Here is an 8,694-nt window from a genome sequence, read left to right on the forward strand (position 1 = left end):
AAGTAGTTCCTTTTAACTTGGATGGTTCACAAAAGCATACAGGTTTTTATCTGCTTATTCATTTTCACAATTTCCCGACTTCAAGGATAAAAGGAAGTATCACAAATGATATATATTGTGTGTATAAATATAAATAAACGCATATGCCATGACATATATTACAGTGAACACCACACCATAATCTGTAACCAATAATTGGGTCAAAGACTGTGAAACGGAAAACGATAATTGTTCAAAACAAGGAGGTTCAGGGACTGTCGGTTGATTGGGATGTGTTCATGGCATAATTCTTCTTCGTATCCTTTCCTTAGGTAGCATTTATTTGTTAAATATTTATTGAAAATCCTAATATATTATCCATTAAGTTTATGAAGGCCGAACCGGATTATATATTCGTATTATGCTGAATCTACACGTTTGACAATACAAATGTCTACAACGAACGTCGTTATTCTCATGCTTGTTTTGTTCGGCTATTACATTCTGTTCATTATATTTTCATTATAAAAAGGAACAAAGTAATGAAAGGAAACATAAATATCTGCAAAGTAGCTTGTAGATGAAAAAAACTCATATAAATAGTACTACATAACCTGTAAATTAAACCTTCCTTCTAGAATTTTAATTAGAGACTTTTTAGTTTAATTACCTAGACATATATTTTTTTTTTTTTCGGCCAAGACCCATTGGAGTCCTATACTGCCTAACCATGGTTGGGGGGGTCAAAGTTCTTCATTTTGTGGGACCACCACTCAATGAAAAAAGTCAACGTCACAGGCCGGATTCGAACCGGCACCGCCAATAGACATCAAATTGGTTAGACATATAATGTCTTAATTTATAAATGTGCGTGCTATGCTAAATAAAAAATAAACTGCTAAACCTAATTAACAAGACTTAAAACAGTATACCGTCGTAAGTATTTCCTGGCATCCTTCATCTTCCAAGTCATCCAATCCCACCGACCATCATACATCTCCGAACTCCTTCAATTCAAATCCTCTATTCGTTTCCGCAATACCCGTTCCCGGTCTGCAGATTTATACACAAGGGCCCACCAAACCGCTGCCTTCAATTGATCTTTCATTATCCGAGCCTCATCCTTATGGAACTCCATCCCTTCCAACACCCGTCGCTCCAATACCCTTCCTACCTTTAAATCCCGCCTGTTTAATCACTTCTTATCCATTTAGACTCCATAAAATTGTAAATTAATATAATTGTAAATATGTATATTTATTAATTTTTTTTTTATTGTTCAACTGATAAAAGTGAGAAACTAACCTATAATTATTTTTTATTATGACTGTTTATATTTCTTTGTATTTTTTGTTTAAGTATCTCTGAGGCTCCTCAGCCCTCACCTATTGATTTATCTGTATTATTCTAAAGGGACTCGTCCCAGAATAAATAAAGTATTATTATTATTATTATATTTACACCAAATCGATAGAGTTTTAAAATATACTCTAAAATTTCATCATTTAAAATTTCTCTGTTGGCAGTTTTAAAACAATGCTAACTGAAAACAAACGTGTGGCTACAGCATAAGCTTCCTTTGATTTGTACCCAAACCCGATCCCCGACGGGTCGACCGCAAATTCAGACCAACTTGTACCAGCCAATCCAATTTACTCAACCACACGCTTGCGCAAGCGCGAATTCACCATTGTTTGGCAAACGTGTAGAAGCACCTTTTATTATTTTTTTTATTTTTGGAAGTTTTTATTTCAGCTGTCATCACTTATTTTCTTTTTGGACGCAATTTTGTGAAAAATATAATTTAGTGGCCGGTTTTAAACTATTCTGTGTTATAGTGAAAGAAGAGAAAATGCAGTTAAACACAACTGACAATATATTTTCATTATGTGCTTGGTGAACTAATACATAGAAATGACACATAAAAATAGCACAATGGCACCTTATCATTGTTTCCCGTTTTCAGCTTTACCTCCAACGTTATTACGCTATTCGCAATGATAAATCGATAAAGCATGTCTGTAACAAAGCAGTTTTCTACATTTTTTTTAGAACCTATTTTTAATTTTTTTCCATATAAAAGACTTTATTTTTTAAGTATATATATGTAAAATAAATTTTATTCATTTTCTTTGCTATTAAATATCAACGTTTTACATTTTGGTGAAAAACTAAAAAAAGTTTTGATTTAAATTTAAACAGAATTAATTGATATATTGAAGTTTGGATGTCTATTTATTTTAGTTTATGTATGTCTACATTTTTTTGAAAATATATCATGAACATTATGTAATTTTCAGTTCATATAGAATGTATACTTAGGTGGTTTTCAGAAATTCTTATGTATAAATATGATGTCTTTGAAATCTTTCATGAGATTCTTGATTGGCTGTTTTATTTATTAATTGATAAAATTGTTCACATTCAATCCTTTGTTCGATTATTATACCTATCATTTATTTATTTTCTATGATTCGCTGCCTTCTAGATATCATTGAGATAGTCATGAATTCAAAAGTCATATCAAAGAAACGAGGTATAAGATATGATAAGGTTTGTCGTATAGATTTGAGTAAAGTCACTGGTTTTACGGTTATACGCTTGGGGGGGGGGGGGGTAATACACTGGTTTTGAACTTTGAACTTGTTCCATTTTGATTTCAACAGATATCAAGTATCACAACCATATACATCTAATCAATCGGACAAAACTTAACTACTCAATTTTTTCCTTAAAGAAAATTATGGTACATGTAATAGAAGACAGTTATTAATATTTTTAATAATATAATGAAAAATATACTCTGATATAGTATTTTTGTTAACCTGGGATTTCTGATGTACTCAAGACCAGGGGGTTCCCAAGGTGGGTGCCGCGGCATCCTGGGGTGTCACAAGCGTATGCCAGGGTTTGCTGTATTCTAATTTTCGTATGCCAATGAATTCCTATTATGTATGCCAGGGTTGCGAATTCCACTTTTTCAAAATGTTACAAAAAATAAATAAAATTTAAATAGTAGATATACATTACATTCCATCATTTAACTTGCATTGTTTTTTCTTACTTTTCTGCACACTCAACCGCTTATGATTGTGGTGACATTTGTTAATTATTTAAGTCGATAAGGGGGCAGTGAATTTTTTTTTGGTAAAAAAAGGTGCCTTGGCGAAAAATAGTTCAAAAACCGCTGCTCTAGACTCACCAATATTTCTTGTTGAGTTTTTCTCTAAAAGTAAAAGAAAAAAAATTTAGGCGACTTCCTAATATATCCAAACCATTTTGAATAATTTGTCTAATAAGCACACCAAGTTTTATTAAACTGATGTTATAAACCAATTTGCGTTCCTGAGAAAAAATAAATATTTGCATGCTGAATAATTTAGCTTTGTTTAATTTTTTTTTCTTACTGATTATACTTAATCTCTTAATCTCTTTAAGGGAATATTATAATCTTAATTAGAAATGAATTTTATATAGTATTCGATTCGATTTTTGTAATATCAATATGATATCTAAAGTTTAGTAGCGATGCCTATAATCATGGGCGTAGGCATGATTTCGCCTAGAGGAGGGCTGGCCATTACACACACATACGTACATACATATTACACACTTAAATGCATATACGTATATTTATGTATACATTATATATACACAGATATTCCATTCTGAATCGTAGGTTAATAGAAAGATATCTAATTCCGCATTCTAAGAAGTACCCCTCCATTTTATTTGTACTTCCTAAAATTCAATCATTACTTTTAAATTTTTATTTCCCATAATCACAATAAACTATTGAAAATGAAACGACAGAATTTTAATCCTTAACAACAAGGTTTACCAATAGCTCTCCTAATTATAGCATGTTTCCAGAAAAAATCTAATAACTTTTTTTTTCTCGAGTCCCAAAAATCTGCTTCCTTTTGCCTAGGCCCATGCCTATAATATTCCCTTTTAAGTTTAGATACTTTTTTAGTCCAACGGTCTGAAGGTTGGTGGTTATCTTTTGGCCCATTAATTTACATTGGGAGTAGCAGGAAGTTGAGTTGCTAAACTAAAAACACAGAACATGGGTTTTTGGCGTGTAATTTGGTATAAAAATAAGTTGGTATAAAAATTCAAATTGATCTGACCATTGGCCTGAGGTCATGCTGAGGAAGAAAAACCACACAAAAAAAAAATTAAAACTTCCTAAACTTTTTTTTCTCTTTAGGAATTTATTCCCTTTTTTTAAAACTTTTTTATTTATAATGTCATCCAAACAACGTTTCGGGCTCGTCTGCCCATTATCAAGTTCTTACTATTAATTTGTGAACATACGTCATCATAATTGAAACAATATCTTTTCATTTATTCCAAACTGAATATAAGTCCTATTTTTTAATAAATCCTTATTTTTTGTCATTTTTATTAGTGCTGTTTTCAAAAATTTGTCTTTAATACAGTACTTTTTTTCCTTTAGCCTATCTATCGAATTACTATAGCCTGAACGAATTAAAAAGAAAAACTCGAAGGGAAGGTCTTTTATTTGTGGTCTTATTTTCTCAGATAACTTATTTTATAATTGTCTTCAAATTTTCTCGTTTAATCTTTTAATCATTGATATTGTTACGGATTAGCATATGTTTATATGGTAAAATAATAATCTTTCCATAGGGGTACTTGAATATAATTGGTGATAGGAGGTTTTTTTGTTAGTTAAGTAACAGTTGAGACAATTATTACGATTCGATTAATTTTATTTTTTTTTTGGCTTAAGTCCTCCATTGAGGACCGACCCATACTGCCCTAGAGTGGGAATGTCGGGGTACATTTCTGGAGGCCGCCGCTAAATAAATATTGACCAGCCCAGGTGGGAATCGAACCCACAACCTTCTGAACCAAGCTCTCTGGTACCCCCGACCCAGCCCGCTCAGCTATCAGCTCCTTTTCGATTAATTTTATTCGTTACAGATGCAATTATATTAAGATAAATGTCACATATAAATATTAATTTATTAAAAGTTATTAACAAGCAGTGTTATTGTGCGTGGAGTACAAATTAAAGCTTACGTCTTAATGCTTATCTCAGGAACCATAAAACATCTATTAGCACTCAAATCAAAGCTAGTTTACTGTTCTATAAAGTAGTTTATGACATTTATCTTCGTAGTAGTAGTAGTAGTTTTTATGAAATTTCCAAAATAGATTAATAATATGATGATTTCTAGTTGTTTGGAGAAAATGTTTGATTTTTAAAAACTCATATTTCAGGAACCATTGGACGTACAGATGTCTGTCAGCAATCAAGTTAAAGATAGTTTATAGTAGTAAATTTACTATAAAGTATTTTATAAGGTTTATCTTCGTAGGGATAGTTATTTATTGTTTATTGTTGCTTAAAGGCGTAAAGAGGGTTTTACGTTATTATAATTATTATGTTACGGTTATCAACGCCTATGGCATGCTAAAAATTATATAAAAATTAATAATAAATAAAATAAAAATAAAAATAAATAATTTAAAAAAAATTAAAATCGAAGAGGAGTTATAATTTAGAAAAAAGGCGATGCGCTTTTAGAAATGTAAACACTTATGTAATTTTAGCTTCATCAACTGTGAGAGCTTCTGATAAATTTGGGGACAGTCCTATCCTGTTTATTGTTGGCAAATAGTGAGTACATTCTTCAAAAATATGTTTAATCTTGAGAATGGACAGATAATATTTGCACGTTGGTGTTCGCAGTTTTCTATTAGGTGAGAGTGCGTGAGGAGAGACCTATTCTCAAGCGGGTTAGAGCAACTTCCTCCCTGCGGCTGTTGTGGTAGGATGTCGATCATCGTTTTACTGATCTTTGATCGTAGGGATAGTAATTTTTATATTTGCATATGAAATTTAATCCGAACAACTAAAATCCAATTTATTTTAACAAAAATCATGAAAAATACAACTCCTACGAAGATAAACGTCATAAACTACTTTATATCATATTAATCTAGCTTTAATTTAAGTGCTACTAAACACCTGTGCATCTTATAGTTCCTGAGATATAGATTTCCTATAAGGAATTCATTAACTACTGATGTTTTCAGTACATTTTTTGTGAAACGTTGCTTTTAAAAAAACTGTATCTCGTATTTTAGTAAATTGACTCTACTTAAATGATGTTTTATTAGGCCTTCTAGTGGTGTAGGAAGTTTTAAAGATATGGAGCTCGGAATGATTTTTTTTTTCTCACTTTTTGAAACAACCGCCATTTTTTAGTTCTCCTAACTATACTTGGCAGGCTCATTTGCTTCATTAAAGGAATCAAAAATGAGGCTGAAATAACTAACTTTTTTTTCCTCTTGGGCTCTTATAGTATGAGTGTTCCTTTATAATATTTTTGTAAAATGTCAAAAGATTCATTCTTTTCCTAGCTGGGCATGATCAGTACCATTCCATTACACATTCCGATTTCTAAACTATAACATTTTTTAATCTTTTTCAGGTTTATTGTCGTTCAAATGAATTTTGATGATTTTAAATTTCAAAACGAGCTATATGGATGCATACAAATTCGATATTAGGATAATAATAAATTAATGTTGTACAAGCATGCAATTTGAATATTTTTTCTAAAGGGGATTCGATGCTTGGCATGTGAAGAGACAACTAGAAGAACCTAACTGTGACCGTATGACCCTCCAATTACAGATTCGTTATAAACCTTAATTGATAGACCTCTAGAGCTGTCGGTCGGTTTGAAATTTAACTGCTTTTATTTATTTACATTTTGAGATCAGAATTTCAGATAAATTTGAAAAGTGGATCTGTTGTGAATCAATAAATCAAAAAGTCGTCAACATGTCACTCAAATAATGTTTATTCTCTTTCGTGTACTAAAGTGTTTTTGTTTTTTTTGAAACCTGAGATGTAATCCAAATTTATTAATCTTACAATTAATATCATTACTATTAAAATATGTAATATTGAATACATTCATTATTCCTGAATATGACAGTTCTTTCAATTTAGTAGAGTCATATATTTATGAACACTTCATACCCGTGGAAACAAGTTCATTTCACTAACTTGATTAGGTTAACCTCAGATAGTGTTGGTTAAACCTGAACGAAAGTATAGAACATTTTTTTTCCTGACCTCCTATAAAAAATTAGAACAACAAATGAATATATACAAAGAAAAAATGAATGATTAGTTTGCCAACTTATATACATTCATTTTTTCATTTGTATATATTCATTTGTTGTTCTTATTTTTTATAGGTCAGAAAAAAAAAGTGTGGTTAAAAGAAATGGATCAAGAAGTCACAGTCAAATCTGCTTTATAGTTTAGGTTAAAAAAAAAAAAAAACTTAACTTAAATTAAGACATATACTTTTCATAATCTTCCATTTTATTATTATTTATTTTTATTCATAGAAGCTTACATAAATGTTTTTTCTCAGTTGTATTTTCATTATTAAAGAAACAATAAAATAAAAACAATAGTTAATTTCATTTTAAAAAACTGCTTATTTATTTTTCTACTATTTTTGAACTTTTTTTGACCGCAATCCGGAAGTTCTTCGTACAATCATCATGTTCAGTCAACTAAAAATTTTCTAATTAAAAGTGAATGAAGAAAAACGAAATTATAGTACAAATACAGAATTAAAAAAAAATATATATATATAAAACAACTAACATTCAACTTTTTTTTTGAATATTTGAAAAATTAATTGTAAAATTTAAATATTATTCCTACAACACTATTTATAGTAATTTAAGTATTTTATGTAATATTAATTAACAAAAAACTTAATTTCACCACATGTTAAATATACTATTTATCTGTAGATAGTTTAGAATATCTATTGTTCTTAATATTTTCTTATTTCCGAAGGTTGAATGAACTTTCATATTTAATATGTCATACATCAGGCATATAAGAAGTATTTCTCATAAAATGACAATAGAAAATTGTCTTATAGATATAACTCTCACGTAGTTTTATTCACTGAATTATAATGCATATTTTTTTCAACAACATATAATGTGTAATTTTTTAATTTGTCTGATTTTTTTTCTCTCGTTTTTCCATAGTAAAAACTCAACATTACATAATCCCGTTTCACATTTGGATGCCTATTCTAATAGGACTAAATTCTTAATTAACAATCAATTTGTTTATTCCTGATATGAAAATTAAAAAAATATAGAACGCCAGATTATATGTGCTAATATTGTTCAGAAATTCGAACAACTTCCTTAAAGGTAAGCTTTTTGAAAATTATACTTAGGCCAAACACGCATTTTCTAACTTCATTTGTTTACAAATTCATGAATATTTCAGTAGCAAAATGTATAGAAAATGAAAGTGAATCGTTTTGCTTACAAATTTTTCGACTTCATTAAGTTGTTTTACTGATAACCTGTCCTGTGAAAACTGACATTCCATAAGAAAATACCCAATATAATGATATGAAATAACTAAGAGATAAGTAATGAATGAACCAGAAAATTAAAATAAATCCCACACATGCTTTATTTTCAATTAATTAATTTTTTTATTGTTTTTCACTGACAATTATACTTTAACTTATCGTTAGAAGTTTATCGAATTAAATACAGTTTTTTGTATTTTTTCCATTATTCTGTATTATTTATTTTTTATTACTATATAGTAGCCAATTGAAATATTGAGCATTTTTTCAGAATTAATTATCAATAGTCATTTTAGTTTTATACATA

At 29.5% G+C, this 8,694-nt stretch overlaps 1 protein-coding gene across 2 annotated transcripts in view; it reads left to right on the forward strand.

The window, feature by feature from the left end:
- The window catches only part of LOC106690257 (ATP-binding cassette subfamily G member 4), a 131,884-nt gene that overhangs the window by 65,861 nt on the left and 57,329 nt on the right, over positions 1–8,694 (forward strand). The window lies entirely within an intron of this gene.

Source organism: Halyomorpha halys, unplaced genomic scaffold, assembly GCF_000696795.3.
Source record: "Halyomorpha halys isolate HHAL.00 unplaced genomic scaffold, Hhal_1.1 Scaffold1631.1, whole genome shotgun sequence".
Lineage (NCBI taxonomy): Eukaryota > Metazoa > Arthropoda > Insecta > Hemiptera > Pentatomidae > Halyomorpha > Halyomorpha halys.